Source organism: Musca autumnalis, unplaced genomic scaffold (genome assembly GCF_047663935.1).
Source record: "Musca autumnalis isolate F117 unplaced genomic scaffold, ASM4766393v1 scaffold_3, whole genome shotgun sequence".
NCBI classification, from domain to species: domain Eukaryota; kingdom Metazoa; phylum Arthropoda; class Insecta; order Diptera; family Muscidae; genus Musca; species Musca autumnalis.
In genome coordinates, this window is record NW_027411866.1 from 79,326,216 (window position 1) to 79,347,196 (window position 20,981).

General features: G+C 38.4%; 1 long non-coding RNA gene across 2 annotated transcripts; it reads right to left on the reverse strand.

Moving 5' to 3' along the window:
- Nucleotides 1–6,839: 6,839 nt before the first annotated feature.
- Nucleotides 6,840–20,599, reverse strand: LOC141396506 (uncharacterized). 2 transcript variants are annotated; one of them, XR_012411180.1, is made up of 6 exons: nt 19,883–20,599; nt 18,647–19,307; nt 18,211–18,576; nt 18,034–18,147; nt 17,536–17,727; nt 6,840–7,072 (listed from the first exon to the last, which is right to left on the reverse strand). It is a non-coding gene; the product is annotated as an uncharacterized lncRNA (long non-coding RNA). The 2 variants fall into 2 exon arrangements; XR_012411179.1 differs by having other exon boundaries at nt 18,647–20,580.
- Nucleotides 20,600–20,981: the final 382 nt, after the last annotated feature.

The window sequence follows — 20,981 nt, forward strand, 5'->3', positions numbered from 1 at the left end:
CTGCTACCGATGTGGAAAACCCAATACGAAAACTCCGGTATGCCCAAATTGTCAATCGGGAAACAGGAGGAGGGATGTGGAGAAGGCAGGAGATGCACGTCCCTCAGAGAATCCTGCAGCATAGATCCAATAAAGATCATTCCAAGGACAACTGAGAAAAACAATGAAGAGAGAATAACCGATGACGATAAAGGCAAGGAAGATATTTCGTATGCAAAACGAAGACATTACATCTCCGTAGAAGACAGGCAGGAAAATTATGATAGAGTTAGGTCGAAAATATTCCAAGATAATGAACCAATGGCAAATTTGCCAAAACGTATTGTGACAATCAGACAAAAAAACTGTGGAAAAACGGCAATATAGAAGAGGATTAGTAGAAGCCATCACACGTGCCCATTCCGATCAAAACGACCCTAGATCGTATGCCGAAATATACCTCAAAGGAAAAAGGATAAACGGGTTATTAGATACAGGGGCATCCGTAAGCCTTCTCGGAAAAGGATGCCGCGAGTTTATTGAAGACCTAGACCTCGCAGTAAAACCCGTATTCCATAATATTACCACGGCTAGTGGACAGAGATTCCGTATACTGGGGGAAATCGAATGCGAGGTAGAATATAAAGGGATAAAACAGGACATCAACCTGCTTTTATGCCCCGATCTGGAACAACGTCTGTATTTAGGGATCGATTTCTGGAAGAAGTTTCAGTTGGCACCGGATCTGATAGGAATTGAAAAGATAAATGTTGAAAAAGTTATGGCAGAGTTTAAGAATCCCGACGGGGAACACAAGTTGAAACCTCACAATCTGACCCCCGACCAACAATCCAGATTGAATGAGGTGATTAAAAAGTTTGATACTTTTGAAGAAAAAGGCCTGGGTCGCACAAATCTTGAAAAGCACACAATTAAATTGATCGAGGGGGCCGAACCGGTAAAGGACAGGCATTACCCGATGTCACCGGCGGTACAACAAATCACATTTGACGAAGTAGATAACATGTTAAAATTAGATGTCATTAAAGAAAGCGAAAGTCCGTGGAGTAACCGGACTACCATTGTTCGGAAACCCGGCAAAAACCGCTTTTGTCTAGATGCCAGAAAGCTAAATAAGTTGACGGAGAAGGATGCATATCCTCTCCAAAATATAGATGGAATATTGAGTAGGATCGACGAGACTTATTTCATAAGTAGCGTCGATCTGAAATATGCTTTCTGGCAGATAGAATTAGATGACGAAAGTAAAAAGTATACTGCCTTTACGGTACCGGGACGACCTTTGTACCAGTTCCGCGTCATGCCCTTCGGGTTATGCAACGCGGCGCAAAGGTTGTGTCGCTTAATGGACAAGGTCGTCCCCAGCCGGCTCAAAGAGAACGTCTTTGTGTATTTATATGATCTGCTCGTGATCTCTAGCGATTTCGAAAAGCATCTAAAACTATTGGAAGAGGTGGCTCAATGTTTAAAAAACGCTAGATTGACGATTGGGTTAAAGAAATCACAGTTCTGCTTCAGGGAACTGAAATATTTAGGGTTCGTGATTGGTGGGGGAAAGTTAAAAACCGACCCGGAAAAAGTGGAGGCAATACGAAAGATAGCTATTCCCAAAAATCCCCGAGAGGTAAGAAGCTTCCTTGGTACCGCAGGGTGGTACCGCCGTTTTATACGGGACTTCGCTGCTATATCGGCACCCTTGACGGACACCTTAAAAAAGGCAAAAAAGTTCAGCATTACCAAGGAAGCTATCGAAGCGTTTGAAAACCTCAAGACTGCGTTGACCTCAGCTCCGGTACTACGCCACCCGGATTTCAGTAAAAGGTTTTTCATCCAATGCGACGCCTCAGAATATGGCATTGGGGCCGTATTGTTTCAGCTCAATGACCAGAGGGACGAGCACCCCATAGCATTCTTCTCCCAGAAACTCAATTCATGCCAGCGAAACTATAGTGTAACGGAGAAAGAATGTCTTGCGGCTGTTATGGCAGTGAAAAAGTTCCGACCTTATGTCGAACTTATGGACTTCACTGTCATAACAGACCATGCAAGTCTCCAATGGCTTATGAATTTGAAAGATCTGAGTGGGAGGCTCGCCCGTTGGTCATTGCAGCTACAAGCTTTCCACTTCCAAATCGAACATCGAAAGTAGAGCTGGCAAACCATCGATATTCCCAACATTAGATAATTCGATATAATGTTTTAAAATATCGATTGCTATCGATATTATCGTTAAGTTCTCATCGCCATTAATTTGGAGATGAAAATGGTGGAAATGTCAATGATTTTCTTAAAATTATGCAAAAGTAGTTCACAGAAATGTAAAGGAGGATAAACAACTGCTTTTATTTTATAAAAAATGTAAAAAGTACATTTTATTTTACCGAAAAATGTGTACGTGTGACTACGGACTTACTTTATTATACACACATAACCGAATAGTAGCGAACTTTCTATTTATTTCATTGGATTTCAGGTTTGGGGTTTTTATTCCGATAATATAGATAGGCAAAACTATCTATCGCTATTGAATTTTTAAATAACAATCGATATTATCGATAGTGCCATCGATTTTTTGCCAGCTCTAATCGAAAGGGCAAGGACAATATTGTAGCGGACACATTGTCTAGACTGCCTACAATCGATGAGCTTAATATCGATGAAATGGTCGATTTTGACATTAATGCCTTCAAAGAACCGGAATACGAAGAATTGAAGACGACAATAGAATCGAATAAAGAGCGGTTACCGGATCTTAAAGTCGATAATGGTATGGTATTTAAAAGAATTCGTCCTGAAGGTACCGAGGATTTAGCCGAGTATGAGTGGAGGCTATGGATACCACAATCGGTTACCCATGCTTTGATACAAAAAGCCCATGACTTACCAACAGTGGCACACGGGGGAATGACCAAAACCTTAAATCGTTTAAAACAACAATATTATTGGCCGAATATGACCTCGCAGGTCCGCCAATATGTAGGGAAATGCCAAACCTGCAAGGAGGTCAAAAGTGTCAACTACAACACCCAAACAGCTATAGGGAATGAGGTTATAACGGAACGACCATTCCAAAAGATATATATCGATTTCCTGGGGAAGTATCCCCGATCAAAAAGTGGAAATGCATATATCTTCGTTGTAGTTGACCACTTTTCAAAATTCGTTTTTTTGAAGTCAATGAGAGAGGCCACCGCGAGCAATGTGGTTAGGTTCCTCATTGAAGAGATTTTCCACAAATTCGGGGTCCCCGAGACTGTCCATAGTGACAACGGGGCCCAATTCAATGCCAAACAATTTAAGGAAATGATTGGGGAATATAAGATAAATCACCTTCAAACCGCCCCATACGCCCCGCAATCAAATGCGTCGGAGAGGGTTAACCGGTCCGTCCTGGCGGCTATCAGATCATATCTGGAAAATGATCACCGGGATTGGGACCTCTACCTCTCCGAAATCGAGTGTGCTTTACGCACTTCGGTTCATGCAGCCACTGGGGAAACGCCCTTTTTTGCCCTTTTCGGGTACCACATGTACACCAAGGGGTCGGATTATAACCTAGCGAGGAAATTGAAGTCGCTTTCCGATCATGAAGTGAGTGATGTGGACCGAAAGGACCGTTTGAAGCTTATTAGAGAGAAAATAAGGCAAAACATGCACCAGGCCTACGAATTAAGTGCCAGACGTTACAACCAGAGGGCCCGAGTGACAAAGTTTGTCCCCGGACAAGAGGTTTATCGCCGAAACTATTTCCTTAGCGACTTCCAAAAGAATTTCAATGCAAAGTTTGCTCGGAAATTTACGAAGTGCAGGATAAGTCGACTAAAAGGAAACAATATGTATGAGCTCGAGGACCTTAAAGTTCAACCATTGGGTGTAGCTCATGCAAAGGACCTGAAAAGGTAACAGTCTTTGATAAACTATTCCTCTGGGTGCAATCGGAAACTGTGATACTAGGTAAACTAAGTGCAATATAGGTTAGATATTTATTTGTGAATGTCCCTATTTGTGGTTAGCCCTAGTTTCTACTAAAACACTTACTTTAAGTCCCGAAAATAATTCCTTCACCAACGATAGAATAATAATCGCAAGGAATATTTCGTAAGCCAGCAGTTTCAATATAACGGGGGGTGTACCTGTAAAATATCCTAAAAGTACAATAAATCCACTTACGAACAACACAAAATACTTCCCTAATGTTTGCCCGGCTGATGAGACGTCAGGGTGTGGGAGTTCCCCACGTACGTTTCTATCAATAGCCTCTATGAATTTACCGAACCAATACAATATCCTCATATTTTCCCCGCACACCGCCTTTTCGGTCGCTAGCTCCTCATAGACGGAGTTTTGTTGCGGGTGGGTCAATTACAACCCGATCACTACCCCACATACTAAAACACATCATGCCAAAGGGCCATTCCCTTTAACACCTACACCACGCTTTTGTTGTTGCCGCGAGACAGATTGGTATATGCCGGTACATGTCTGTTCCAGGAAGTACAATAGGTACAGGAGTATGGCATGACGTAAAAATATCTGAAAATAGAGAAAATCGTGGATTAATTGAAGTGGATAAACTTGGAAGTTTATTTGTTTACTTACCTTCTAAGGGGTCCATGTGAATGGAGATAGGAAGGTGTGGACCATGGAAGGGTGGGCTGAGTGTGGGTCTTGAACACCAAGGGACCCGAATCCCAAAGAATGTTCGCAGTGTGTGTAGTATTGTGTATTTGTTTGTCTTGTTTACCAATATTTTTCCTGTTAGACCATCGGCTGACCCTGGATAGGTTGAGAACTCGCCCTGAGGACACCGAGTAGCCGGAAACGATAGTCGGCGATGCGTGGTCATAACATGTATTAACAAATGTTTGGACATGTTAACACGCTTATCTCTTTTTGGAAAATGAAAGCCGCTGCCTGTAGACATGTACAATCTGATTTACAGTGGCGGCCAGCTAATTAGGGACACACTTTTGTTTTTTTCAATCCTTCGATTTTTGTACTTTGTAATAAAAAATGCATTGTTTTTTTATTTTTATACCATTGTGGCATATGTAAACTTTTATTAAGACAAAAAAGAAAAATAAAATTCTTTCAATTCCTATTTAAAAAAAAATAAATACAAAATTTTGCCGATTTTTGCCTGGCCAGCTAATTAAGGACACTTCACGTTTTTGTAAAACAATTGAGGAACAGCTTAAAAAATTTTGATGATACCGTGTAATTCTTTTCGTATATTGGTTTTAGACTAATATTTAGTTGGATAACCTTTGGCCTCAAGCACAGCTATGCATCTGCGATGGAGACTCTCTACAAGATGTTGACATCTTTCAACTGGGATATTTTTCCAAATATTTTCCACAGTATGGAATAATTCATTTGCATTCTTGGTTGTTTTTTGTTCTAGAGCTCTCTCTACATCTGCCCAAAGGTTTTCGATTGGGTTTAAGTCCGGACTTTGGGCAGGCCAGGTTAAAACATTTACATTTTCACTCGAAAACCAGGATCTCACCAATCTAGACGTGTGTTTAGAGTCGTTATCCTGCATAAATATGAATGGAGATGGCATGAAATCAACGGCAAAAGGTTTCATTGTAGTCTCCAAGATATTCCTATACACATATTGGTCCATTTTCCCAGTGATTCTGCAGATCGGGCCCACACCATACCACGAAAAAGCAGCCCAAACCATAATATTGCCACCTCCGTGTTTAATGGTCTTCAGGTATACCGAGGATCAAGTGCTTTGTTTGTAGGTCGGCGCACATACCTCTTACCATCCGATCCAAACAAATTAAACTTAGATTCATCACTCCATAAGACCTGTTTCCAAAATTCTATTGGCTTTTCGTAATGCTCCTTTGCAAAATCAATTCCACATTTTAAATTTTTTTGAGAAACATGTGGTTTTTTTCTCGCTATGCACCCACGAAGCCCTGACTCTTGGAGTCGACGTCTTATGGTACGAGCCGATATTTCATTAGCAATTTCGGGGATTATATCTCTCATAATTTGCTTTGAAGTAAAAAATGGATTGGCCTTGCTTATTCTTACAATTTTGCGGTCTTCTGCTGCTGTCGTTTTTCTTGCCCGAATAGCCCTTTTTACGTTTTGAACGGTTCCGTTACTTCGAAAGTGCTCAATAGCATTGTGAACCATAGTTTTTGAACATAAAAGTTCTTCAGCAATGTGTCGAATGGATTTGTTTTCTTTCACGTGTTTGCAAATTATAATTTTCCGTATTTCTGGAGTGCAGCTCTTATTCCGACCCATTTTTTCTATAAAAAATTGATGCTGTTTATTCTCTTATACTTTATTTTCTCACATTTTTTAATTTAACTTTTTTCTGCTAAAATTCAAAAGAATTCGCTACTGTCCCTAATTAGGTGACCATGCCTTAAGAACTCTATTTTTTCGACTGTTTTGACAATCACCCTCTTGCGAATGAAAACAGTAACTTTGAGTGACTTCTAATTATAGATTATGGTTGAGCACAGTTAGGAGGTCCCGTTACAATTTATAGTTGAGGGAAAAAGTGCGTGGAGAGTATAACAACAAATGCTGCAATATGTTGCGGGTTGCATTGTATGCAGAAAAAAAAACGTTTAATTTTTTTTTGCACTAAATTCTCACGGCAAATTACCGGGGGTTATGGTTGCAGCGAACGACTATAGAGAAATAAAGCGGAAACGCTTCTAGCAAAGAGGGCCTCAAAAAAAAAGTGATTATTCAGTGGTGGTCGATATAAAAGGCAAGCCGTTTACATTGATCAGTAGAAGATTTAATAAACAAAGACAATAATCCAACCTCAAAACATTGTTAAAAAAAAGAAAAGAATAAAATATTGTTGCATCGATGTGTTTCTTTTATTTACATTGTTGGCAAAAAACCGTATATGTATTGCCAAAATCCAAAAATTAACACATTTGGGGCTCCTGTCTTAAAGGGAGGTCTGCGAAAATTGGCGGTGCGATTTGGAGCTATCCTTGAGAGCAATAATCCAGAGACCTTTGTAGTCGGCAGGCTGTTGGTTGTCACTGAAGGCCACCAAACCGTTGAGAAATCCATAAGGGACCTGAAAAGAAAACCATATTAAGAGAATGCGATAAGTACTATAGTAAAAATAAAAGGTAAAGCGCATTAAGAAACATAAAAGCTCATCATATTATGTGTTCCGAACCACCGGCAAAATAATAAAGCCCCCCAAAAAAAAAAAAACCAGAAAAAAAATTTCTGCAATTGTTATATCGAAAGTACAAGCAGTAATAATATCGATCGCCGAGCCTACATACTAACAAAAAAAGGTTTTAAAATTAACTAATGATCGGAAATTCTCTTTAAACTTTTATTGGATATCCATCCATGACCTACTAATATAGGCTAAGCTGTGTTGTTGTAGTTTGAGAGTTAATTGTTAGTTTAAGTTATATGTATTTTTTTTTATTTTGTTCTATTTATATATATATTTTTTTTACGTTTGTAAGGGCTAATAATACAGGTATAAAATTGAGAGACTAGGGTTGCCCTGAAGTACCAATGGGAATGATTTTTTTTTAAATTTGAGGACTGAGAATCTTTGTCCTAGTAACCACCTTATAGAGCTCTAATCAGGAAGGTTTTTTTTTAGATTTAATCGGTCATCTTACCGCATGTGACAATTTTGTCATCAACCTGATCCCCAGAGGTAGAGAAGTGGTCGACTGAAGTTTTTTTGTCTCACCGAAAGAAGTATCCTCCTGTATTGATAGTTCAGATTTTATCTATTTGTATGTCTATGTATTGTTTATTAGCATTAAGAACAATATGACAAAGTCAATAAATTGTGTTTCTTGTTAAGTGTTGAAAGTCAATATGATTGTCTGAATTGTTTCTGAGGAAGGAGGCGGAGGCGTAAGTTAACATGGACTAGGTGGTCGTGGAGAATGGGGGCCTTTCTAAATTTGGGTTGTGTTGTGAGGACGTGAAAGGTCCAGGTTGGGTGGGCCAGTGTGGGGCAGCAACCACCAAGCTCCCTTGTTGGCGGTGTACGTAGTGTTTGTAGTCGTTTTTAATTGTTTGTACGTGTTATGTCTTTCTTTACAGTTGTTCGGCACCTTAGGCTGATGGTGATAGGGTTGGAACCGCCCTGGAAGTGTCCGTCATGAGCTAGCTGGACATCACCGTAGCGCCGCTGTAGGTAGACCGTAACAATATGGCGCCCAAAATAAAATGCATTAACTTCTAATATGTGCACTAACACCTAGGCACAAATGCAATAAACCATAGGGTCGAAATAGAATTAATGGCGAAATATCGCATTTTCTTGTAGAACTATCTATTATTGCAACGACAGTTTTTTAATTAAAAATTGATAACCGAGTGCAATACTTAGAATAGAAGAGTAGAAAATTAGGAGTTTCGTCCCCAAATACCAAGGGTCAGGTGCAATAACTTTTGTTCGTTTACTGTAACAAAGGATGTATTGTCGTAATGCCCTGTCTTTCGTGTTTCCGTTTTGGTATGTAGAGTAGAATAAATAGATGTGGATAGCATTAAGGATACGTGCAATGACTTCTGAGGCTTAAATGCCACTGATTGCACTGCACAAAAAAATCCTTTCATGAAGACTTTTTTTTATAGTTCGATTAGAAAAAAACGCCATGGTGCTAATTACCACATAGAATTAATTAAAAAAAAAAAAAAAATCAACCTGTTATAAGCAAAATCAACAAGTTGAAGGTTGGCATAGGGGAAATAGCCAATGCTACGTTGATGAATGTCGTCATCGATTGCTTGGCACTAAAGTACTCTTTCACGAGACTTTTTTGTTTAATTTTTGCAAAAATTGCCGTGTAGCCAAACACAAGATGTTATTTTTTGTTTATATGTAGTAATTCCTGTCTTTCAGTACAACCGCAACAACTATTCAAGACACTGTCAAAATTTTAAAAATGTTTGTGTTAACAGACAAATCCACACACCACCACCCCCCATCGATAACTGAAAACACGCCGAACATCCTCATCCTCGTACTTGTTTAAATATAAAAAAAAAAATAATCTAAAAATAAACTTTAATTGTGTGTCTTTATATTATATGTAGTAGTGTGTCTAGTATTGTATAAGTGTTTTACTTAAAATTTGTTTTTATTATTTTATAGAATAAATTACTTAGTTTATAACCATTTGTTTATTAGTAGCCAAAACATTAATTTTTTTTTGCCATATTCGATATAAAAATACAAAGTTTGAAGTAACAACAATATTTTCTTTTAACTGATCAATGAGCGACTATAGTTCAGGTAAAAGACGAAGCAAGAGAAATCGATCCCTAGCATTTGACCGAAGTAGAATCTCGATCTATACACCAATACCAAAATATAGAAAGAAGGAAACTGTCAGTAGAATGGATAATTCGCGAGTAAACGCTGCCATCAGGGATTTGTCAGGGACTATAAATAGCCCAAATCCCAGCACCAGCGGAGCTTCTGGTCTCCCCCCTGGTATGCCTCGACCGGAAATTCCGATAAGTTCCCATTATGAAGTAGACCAAATAGTGAGGGCAATCGTGCAGGAAAGTGTATGTGAAGCTAGGGCAAATTTAAAAGCTTTTGTTTCAGAGAGTATTGGTAAAGAGATGGAAAAGGTTTATACAGTTATGGACAAACTTAACGAATCAATAGCACGTTTGACACTCGGAGGGCCCAGTCCCTCCCAAAACGCTGTGCCTCCACACACGACTGTCCCTCCACCACAGGCGCAGGCTAACCCAAGTACCAATAGGAGAAACAATGTGGCCCCGTCTATCAGTGGTGGTGTGAACCAGGGTATTAGAGTGGAACGATTCGGACTGAACTTCTCTGGAAGACCTAACACTCTGTCGGTTGAGGATTTCATATACAGGCTGGAATATTTCCAAACGCGTTACATGCTGGATTGGAACGAAATATTAAGTGAATTCCATATCCTAGTAACTGGACCAGCGTATGAGTGGTTCTGGCTCCAGCAGAGGAAAGGTGCCATCACGAGTTGGGATGGGCTAAAATATGAACTAACCGAAAGATTCAAAACTAAGAGGACTTGCTTCGAAGAGATGAGAGATTTGCTGGAGCGCAAACAAGCGCCAGGGGAAACGATCGACTCATTTTTTCACGACCTGAATCTGATGAGGGCTAAATTGCAACGACCGGTCTCAGATTATGAGATGATTTGTCTTGCCAAAAGAAACCTTCGAAAAAACTTGTCCTCGATTGTTTATGCAATGCCAGTTTCTTCACTCGAGCAACTTAGAGTGGAATGTATTGAAATTGAAAAAACTTTTTTCCGGCGAGAACCAGGATCTCAACAGCCCCCACCACCCGTAAGCAAACCAGTCCGTGTAAACGCAATACAGGAAGAAGAAGAACCATATATGGTGTTTGATGAACAGGACCAGAGCATTGACGTATCAGCCCTAAAACAACAACTAGTCTGCTGGAATTGTCAAAAACCAGGACACGGATTCCGAGATTGCAGTTCGCCACAAAGGAACCTGTTCTGTTTCAAGTGTGGGAAACTGAACACCAAAACCCCCAAATGTCAAAATTGTAGAGCGGAAAACGGGATGAGGAACATGGCTACAGCGGGGAACCATCGTTCCACAGAACTTCCCGTAACACAAACCACACAACAGGTAGAAATGTAGAAGCAGATGTAGAAAAAAACACATATGCCCAAATCCGACACTACCTTCCCTTGGATGTAAGGCAGCAACAATATGAAAAAATTAGGTCAAAAATTTTTGATAATCATCCAATGAATGGCCAGGAGCCTGTGGAAGAGACTCAAACAACTATGGAAGCAGGTGTAAGTAACAAGAATAAACAAAGGATAATGAGATTAAGGCAAAGACACAAAGAAAATAAACGGATAAAAAAATCGATCACCGAAGCTATCACGCGATTCAATACTGGAACAGATCCGAGACCCTATGCCACCGTAAAATTAGAGGGAAAGGAAATCCGAGGACTCCTAGATTCAGGAGCAACGGTGTGTATTTTAGGGAAACATTGTCGTGAAATAATTGAAGAGTTGGATATCGATATCGATCCTTATATATCCAATGTCAGTACAGCAGCAGGGACAAAGCATCGAATTTTGGGAAAAATAAAAGCAAATGTAGAATAGATGCAGAAAACTGTAAGAATGAATTTATTTCTGTGTCCCGACCTCGAACAGGAACTCTATTTGGGAGCAGATTTCTGGAAATTATTTGATATAGCTCCAGAAATTTTTACCGCCGAGGAAGTCACCCTCGATATTCAGAGGAAAGTTCATGGTAACGCAAGCAATGAGATTACCAAAATGCACGACTTGACCGATGGTCAACGTAGAAGATTAGATGAAGTAGTGAAGAAATTTCCTACTTTCGAAGAACGGGGTCTAGGCTGCACACGTTTAGAGAAACACGCAATTAAATTAGTTCAAGGATCCAACCCGATCAAGGATAAACATTACCCCTTATCGCCAGCTGTACAGGACATCGTGTATAAGGAGATTGACAATATGCTTGCTCTTAATGTGATTGAGGAGAGTGATTCGCCTTGGAGCAACCGCACTACGGTTGTAAGAAAACCCGGAAAGAATCGATTTTGTCTGGATGCCCGGAAATTAAACGCGCTAACCGTAAAGGATGCCTATCCTTTACAAAACATAGACGGGATATTAAGCCGAATAGATCAAACGCATTACATTAGCAGCGTCGACCTGAAATATGCGTTTTGGCAGATCGAACTGGAAGAAGAAGCCAAACCATATACTGCCTTTACGGTTCCAGGTCGACCGCTATATCAGTTCCGAGTAATGCCATTCGGACTATGTAATGCGGCGCAGCGACTTTGTCGCTTAATGGACAAAGTCATACCTGGCAGGCTGAAGTCTAACGTCTTCATATACCTGGATGACCTTCTAATTATCTCAGACGATTTTAATAACCATTTAAAATTATTAACTGAAGTAGCTGAATGTTTACAAAAAGCGAATCTAACCATTGGTCTTAAAAAGTCTTTATTTTGTTTCACCGAACTCAAATACCTCGGATTTATAATCGGAAGTGGGTGCCTTAAGACCGACCCAGAAAAGGTAAATGCCATCAAAAGAATACCAGTACCTAAATCCCCAAGGGAAGTGAGGAGCTTTTTGGGAACCGCCGGATGGTACCGGCGGTTCATCAAAAATTTTGCATCAATATCCGCGGCTTTAACAGATACCCTTAAAAAGGGCCAAAAATTCGCTATGGGTCCACAAGCAATGGCATCATTTGAAGCCTTAAAAAAAGCACTAACATCAGCCCCAGTTCTTCGTCACCCAGATTTCCAACGCGAATTTTTCATTCAATGTGACGCGTCTGACTATGGAATTGGGGCTGTGTTATTTCAAAAGGATGATAACGAAGGAGAAAATCCGATAGCATTTTATTCCCAAAAGTTGAATGCGTGCCAACGAAAGTATTCTGTAACCGAAAAGGAATGTTTGGCGGCAGTGCTGGCTGTGAAGAGGTTTCGACCGTATGTCGAATTAATGAAATTTACCATAATCACAGACCACGCTAGCCTTAAATGGCTGATGTCCTTAAAGGATTTAAGTGGCAGGCTGGCGCGTTGGTCCTTGCAGCTGCAGGCGTACGATTTCTCTATCGAACACAGGAAAGGCTCTGAAAATGTAGTGGCGGATACCCTGTCCAGAATGCCCATAGATTCCGAGATTATAAGTGAAGAAGTTAGAGAGGAAGATCTTTTGGGTTTCGAGACCACGGCATTCGAAAGTGACAACTACTGTGAACTCAGAGACACAATAACACAAAATCAAGAAATGCTGCCAGACCTTAAAGTAGAAAACGGAAAAGTCTACAAAAAGGGCACTCCTTCTGATGCGGAAGCCAATGAATTTCAATGGAAACTGTGGATACCGGAAGATATAACTTGCGCCATGATCGAAAAAGCCCATACGTATAACGAGGTAGTACACGAAGGCATAACCAAAACACTAAGTAGACTAAAGACATTCTATTATTGGCCCAAAATGGTATCGCAGGTCAAGCAGTATATAAATAACTGTCAAATCTGCAAGGAAACGAAACCGTCAAATCAGAATATGAGACCAACTATTGGAGACGAAGTTGTCACAGAGAGGCCCTTCCAAAAACTGTATATTGATTTCCTCGGAAAATATCCAAGATCCAAAAAGGGAAATGCATACATTTTCATAGTGGTAGATCACTTCACAAAGTTTACGTTTCTACACGCTATGAAGGAAGCTACTACTCAAAACGTCATAAAATTTTTAGAACACCAGGTATTCCATGTATTCGGCGTGCCGGAAATAATACATAGTGATAATGGGAAGCAGTTTGCTTCCAAATCATTTGAAGAAATGGTCAACAATTATAAGATCAATCATATTAGGACGGCCTACTACTCCCCTCAATCCAACGCCTCAGAGCGAGTAAACCAGTCGGTCCTGGCGGCGATAAGGGCTTACGTAGAGAAAGATCACCGTGACTGGGATCTTTATCTATCTGAAATCGAACAGGCCCTGCGTACATCAGTACACAGTGCAACTGGCGTTAATCCGTTCTTTGCCTTGTTCGGATATAATATGTTTACTAGCGGGACGGACTATAAACTAGCTAAACGGCTCAGATCATTGTCCGACCACCAGATAGTGAAGTTTAACAGAGACGAAAATTTAGAATTGATGAGAGAGAAGATCAGGAATAGCATGCATCAGGCATACCAAAATAGTGCAAAGCGATACAATCAACGGGCGAGAATCATAAAGTTCCTTCCGGGACAAGAGGTATACCGGCGAAACCACACTTTATCCGACTTTAAAAATAATATTAACTCTAAATTCTGCAAAAAGTTCCTAAAATGTAGAGTCGTGAGAACAGTAGGAAACAATATGTATGAGTTAGAAACACTCCAAGGAAAGCCACTTGGCAGTTTCCACTCAAAAGATATTAAAATGTAAACGATGTGGAACTATTCTGTGATACGAGTAAGAAGAATGCGTTCTCATGATAAGGTTAATTGTCACATAAAAAAAGGCAGATGCAATAACGTTTCCAATAGCCCGGCTTTTGAGACCTCAGGGAGTGGGAGTTCCCCACGTTGATACGCATGAAGATAAATTCCATAAATAAAAACGACCACAATCGGTATGCAATTTTAGAAAATCCAGGTGTATAACAACCAAATTATTAAAGTCGAAGTATTTTTATTGCCAACAACCATAAACAAAAACACCCTATTCTTTAACATCAAAGATTTTCTTGATAGTGTTTTCCCTTAACTAAGAGTAAAGTCATTGTTCATCTCACAAAGTCAAATGCCATAAATTTGTTTCTTCTAAAATGGCTAGGGATACCATTTTAAAAATTTTTTTTGTTCATTTTAGACGAATGGTCAAATTTCGTGTAGGAATTTGCTCACGCCTGCGGAAATGTTAAACGCCGACATTTAAATGATATGTTGCTGGTTTTAATCGAAGCGCATTTACCAAAGAGTATGATTACATGCCACCCACAGGGTGAACTATTGATGTTCCCTATTTTACTTCACTGTTTCACAGATTAATGCACACAATTTCTGTCATTGTTCCATTCAATTCAATATAACACGTTAATATTTCGTCGTAATTTTCTACAGTAATTTCCCTAGGACAATGAAGATATGGGTAAACAAGAAGAAGGAACACACATACGAAAAACTTCTAATATAATATTTGAATAAACGTAGATTTTTTCAAGGATTTTTTCAAGAATTTTTTTTAGTTTTGTCATGGTAGAACAAATACAAGGTAAAGTTAATACTACAACAAATACAACTCGAACAACGACCACAAAGGAATTTGTTTTTGTTTGTAAACCTTAGTGTCAACGTAAATGTAAACAAAACAAGGAAATGTCTATAAATTATTGGAATTTAAAAAACTAATATTTTTTCACATTTGATTGAATATTTTGGAAAACATGAATGAAAACTCGTTAGATTTTCAATTTGAATGTTTCCATATCATTCCACTAAATGCATAATTTCTCGCAGAAAGTAGAATACTTGCAAAAATGTTTCGGGTCGCTGGTAATTCATTGAAAAAAGAGAAGATGTTTCAATCATTTGCTTTTGAAAACAAAAAAGCACATGTTTATTAGGGCTTTATTCTTTTCAAGTTTAACAAAATACCACACATATTAACAAATATTGTACCGCCTCTATAAGCGATGCTTTAGTGTGCGGCATGTCGTTCGGACCTGGAGGAGGTTACATGTCAATGATATGAAGCCGTCTTTATGGGAAATAGTTTTTTTTTTCCGATGAATAAATTTGTTCTTCAAAAATATATATCCCTAATATACATCGAACATAGAAATAAATACATAAAATGTCGAATGGAATTTGACACTAACACTACAACCCAGTTCAGTCAGCTGGGTATTGCTGCTACCTTTTCTTGTTCTACCATGAGTTTTTGTAATAAATTTTTTTCAAATGATGTTTTTTTAAAGAATTCCTACACTCAATATATTACTGCTGGCCGCACAGATTTAGTATATTAACGTTTTTTTTATTTTTGTTGCGGCAATTTAATATTTCCGCATTTTAAATTTTTATCCATAACCATTGCAAAACAATTCCACGAAGAAAGTCTTAATTTATATTAAATGTTTATCGTTTTGTATGTCCCTCCGCCCACTAATCTACTTCCGCAACTCTAAGCTAGGGTATATTTGTTTTGTGTTTTTTCTTTGATTTACAATTCATTTTCCGGAATATTTTCCCTCACCCCACCAAACAAACCTTTCATTTATTTTTCAAAAAAAAAATGAAAACAAATATTTTCATGGCAGTTCCATTTAACGCAGCTTTTTTGTCCATTTCTCGGATTCACTTATCTTTGATCTTAATAGGTTATTTAAAAACCCTGGAGAGGGTAGCTTACTACAACGACGCATCATCAACAGCGACATCATGAACATCCACATTAACAGATTTGTCTCATGCTTTTGTATCGACCATTGTTGGCCTCCATTATTTAAAAGATGTTTATCTCATTTACATTAACACAGCATCATTTCAATAATTATTGTATTATGAAAACCATAACATGATCCTATCTCTCATTCCATCGCATCCCAACATCCCTTAATATTCTAATGGCAGTTCTTTTCCTTCTTCTTAGAAGATGTTTTTTGATTTTATTTGTTTTTTTTCTGATTTCAAAGAAAAATCTTGTGGTTGGGGGGGAAATGTATGCAAATGTATTCCATGATTACGTGTGTGTGCTAAAGACTTTTCTTATTCATTTATCACAAAGCACAAATATAATTAACAACATTTTTTGTTCTAATGTTCCAAATACTAATTCATACATACACATGTGTTAATTACAGCATGTTCTTTTATTAATTTGTTTAATTATGGCCATCATCTTTGGGCAAAAGTTTGTTTCGCTGTCCTTACAATGTCAGTTGCTATACCCACTGTTTTTTTTTCAAGAATAACAACAACAAATGGATCAAAGGGATATATCGTATAAGCAAATTTCTCATATCAAACTACAGATACTTTCGTATTAATTGTTGTCTTATTAGGACGTAGATTATTATGGGTAAAAATTTTAATTCGTTTAATTAATTTAATTTAATACATTTTCATTAAAACAGTGATGCAAAGGCTTCAGGATAGGTTTACTTATCGTCAACCATAAAAGTCTAGCACGAAAAAAAAAAAAAATTTTGTAATGATTACAATGGGTTGACGTGAAACATCCCATTATTGGTTTTACATCTCTCTGTTCGCTATACACTTTATGCATGGCACAATTACCAGGTATATGCATAAGCCAACAACCACAACAAAAAACGAGATGAGTACTGTGAGATGTCAAAAATGTTTTCCAAAAAGAAAGCGATTCACACAAATTTTTCAACAAAATGTTGTTAGGCAGTAATAAATAAAAACGTTATTACAAAAACCTGTCAAAAATTCACAATGTTTCTTTTGAATTTTGTCTTTTAATTTTGTGTTTTCAATTACAACTTTTTTTGACGGCCTACAGTACATCAGCTGGGCTGATGCAGGTACCTGTATGATTGTGCCAGGACGTGATGTAAACAAAAACCACCGACATGTAACCAAACAAGAACCAACGACAAAAAGTCGTCACAAGCTGTAGGACACCATTGAATAGATTGTAGTAAAATTGTCTGAAGGAACATGACTCAGTTTCGTCTCTAAAACTTTCATTTTACTACCACCTTAATCTTTAATAGAATTTTTGCGATCCCATGTATATTTAGCTAAAATATTTATAAACAAACCTCACCGGGCTAAATGGAAATAAAAATGGTAATGAACTGTGGCACAGTTGCTTATATTTTTATGCACAACATGAGATCGATTACAGGCCCGAATTGGCAAGGATTTTTTTTACTACCCTAGATGGACCATCATTGCCCTATCGTCTTCTCAGGATGTCCTGAAAGCCATTGCAACAAAGTAACATAAATGTTAAGACTCACCTGGATAGCTAGAAAATACCATGAAACGCCAGGTTGCAGAAAAAGTCGATGAAATCTACAGGCACAATGATGATGGTGACAGGTAGTCGGCAATAGACATCATGTTATTGTACATTTACGTGTGGCTAACAATTCGAGGAAATTTGTGGTTTACAGGTATAAATGTTCCGACAAGACGATAAAGATAAGAAACTGCAATTGAAAAAAAAATTTTGGTACATTGTAAGGGTAAGATGTGTATAAATATGTAAATGCAGGAGTGAAGATGATATGCACAATTACAAACACAATACCACATCACATTAATTCAGAAAGATCTACTCTCCCACAAATATTCAACACGAATGACAACAATTAGCACGGAACAAAATAGTCATTATTCCACAAAGAAAACATGCTTCAATTAAGGGTTGATTTATGCGGAATGCCTGATTCGGCAAATATTCCGAGGAAATGAACACGTTGTACACAACATAAATTACATACCATGTTACATACCTTCACTAGTTACGTGCCAAGAATACCGCGTATTTATTAATCCATGATTTTCACCATTTTAGTTATTGGAGTGCCAACTTTTTGACATCAGCATGATGGCATAGGAACTAGAATCTAAAAAAAAAGAAGGAAAAAACGATTAGAAAGAGGACGCCTCTTGGTGTATTCATTATTTACCTGCTAGGCGGCTCACGACGTTTTCATTTGCAAATGAATGGTAGACATGAGTCTCAACTCAACAATGTAAACCCTTGTTGTTTTGTATATTATGGGCAAGTGCCCATCGTTTGAGTGAAATCATTATAGAGCACACACACACATCTATGGCTGTGTAAGAATATATGTAACGGCACTTGACGGCGGTGACTGGTTTCAGCGTAAAGAAAACAATGGCCATACATGTACGTATGTACATGTGTTCATTGCAAATGCAAAAATGAATGGCAACTGGCAGCGTAGGTATGAATGACAACGGCCACATACAAATACACTAGTACGCCAAAACGTGGAATTCACATGAGGTTTCCATGGAATTGATTTTAGCTAAAATAAAACGAAATAGTAATTGCATTTAGGTTTTTGGTATTGAATTATTTGATTTTGTTAGACTTACCAAGAGCAGGGTCGCCGAAATGAAACTACAAGTATGATCAAACGCGTTGCCCAATAAAATCCCGGTCACCTACGCATAAGGATATATTTATTAAACAATTTGCACGTCACCCGCACATCACCATGTCCTGCATTTCACTTGGAATTGTGAAGTTTTGTTGCGGGTTGCATTGTATGCAGAAAAAAAAACGTTTAATTTTTTTTTGCACTAAATTCTCACGGCAAATTACCGGGGGTTATGGTTGCAGCGAACGACTATAGAGAAATAAAGCGGAAACGCTTCTAGCAAAGAGGGCCTCAAAAAAAAAGTGATTATTCAGTGGTGGTCGATATAAAAGGCAAGCCGTTTACATTGATCAGTAGAAGATTTAATAAACAAAGACAATAATCCAACCTCAAAACATTGTTAAAAAAAAGAAAAGAATAAAATATTGTTGCATCGATGTGTTTCTTTTATTTACATTGTTGGCAAAAAACCGTATATGTATTGCCAAAATCCAAAAATTAACACATTTGGGGCTCCTGTCTTAAAGGGAGGTCTGCGAAAATTGGCGGTGCGATTTGGAGCTATCCTTGAGAGCAATAATCCAGAGACCTTTGTAGTCGGCAGGCTGTTGGTTGTCACTGAAGGCCACCAAACCGTTGAGAAATCCATAAGGGACCTGAAAAGAAAACCATATTAAGAGAATGCGATAAGTACTATAGTAAAAATAAAAGGTAAAGCGCATTAAGAAACATAAAAGCTCATCATATTATGTGTTCCGAACCACCGGCAAAATAATAAAGCCCCCCAAAAAAAAAAAAAAAAACCAGAAAAAAAATTTCTGCAATTGTTATATCGAAAGTACAAGCAGTAATAATATCGATCGCCGAGCCTACATACTAACAAAAAAAAGGTTTTAAAATTAACTAATGATCGGAAATTCTCTTTAAACTTTTATTGGATATCCATCCATGACCTACTAATATAGGCTAAGCTGTGTTGTTGTAGTTTGAGAGTTAATTGTTAGTTTAAGTTATATGTATTTTTTTTATTTTGTTCTATTTATATATATATTTTTTTTACGTTTGTAAGGGCTAATAATACAGGTATAAAATTGAGAGACTAGGGTTGCCCTGAAGTACCAATGGGAATGATTTTTTTTTAAATTTGAGGACTGAGAATCTTTGTCCTAGTAACCACCTTATAGAGCTCTAATCAGGAAGGTTTTTTTTTAGATTTAATCGGTCATCTTACCGCATGTGACAATTTTGTCATCAACCTGATCCCCAGAGGTAGAGAAGTGGTCGACTGAAGTTTTTTTGTCTCACCGAAAGAAGTATCCTCCTGTATTGATAGTTCAGATTTTATCTATTTGTATGTCTATGTATTGTTTATTAGCATTAAGAACAATATGACAAAGTCAATAAATTGTGTTTCTTGTTAAGTGTTGAAAGTCAATATGATTGTCTGAATTGTTTCTGAGGAAGGAGGCGGAGGCGTAAGTTAACATGGACTAGGTGGTCGTGGAGAATGGGGGCCTTTCTAAATTTGGGTTGTGTTGTGAGGACGTGAAAGGTCCAGGTTGGGTGGGCCAGTGTGGGGCAGCAACCACCAAGCTCCCTTGTTGGCGGTGTACGTAGTGTTTGTAGTCGTTTTTAATTGTTTGTACGTGTTATGTCTTTCTTTACAGTTGTTCGGCACCTTAGGCTGATGGTGATAGGGTTGGAACCGCCCTGGAAGTGTCCGTCATGAGCTAGCTGGACATCACCGTAGCGCCGCTGTAGGTAGACCGTAACAAATATTGAATATTACATTTTTTTGAGTTGTCCCTAATTAGCTGGCCGCCACTGTATGTACATATAGGGATCTCTAACAACTGCTAATAAAATGTAGCGAACGGAGTGCCTTTTTCACGACTCCGTTTGGACTGCATCCGGATGCTGTTAAATTGTGAGGAATTGGAGTGCATTTTTCACGACTCCATTGAAGTGCATCCGGATGATGAAATGCAAATGGATGTGATTCTTTGGATTGCATCCAAATGCGGTTAAAATGTGAGGATTGGAGTGCCTTTTCCACGACTCCGTTTGAACGGCATCAAAACATGCCGTGATAGAAGCAGTCTACATTGCACTACTTCCAATTTATTTTGCTGGGAATAAACACTGTCACAGCAACGACAACTAGTGATGGTGGATATAAAAATTTCGGTCGGGACGAACTGAATGCAGATCTCACTTGGTTTGGTAAAAAAGGTCGTTTGAACCACTACCAGTTGGTCTCCTCAGGGAATCTGACGTTGGTTTAGAAAGATGAGTATTTAAGTTTTCGTTGTGGAATAGCAGTATTAAGA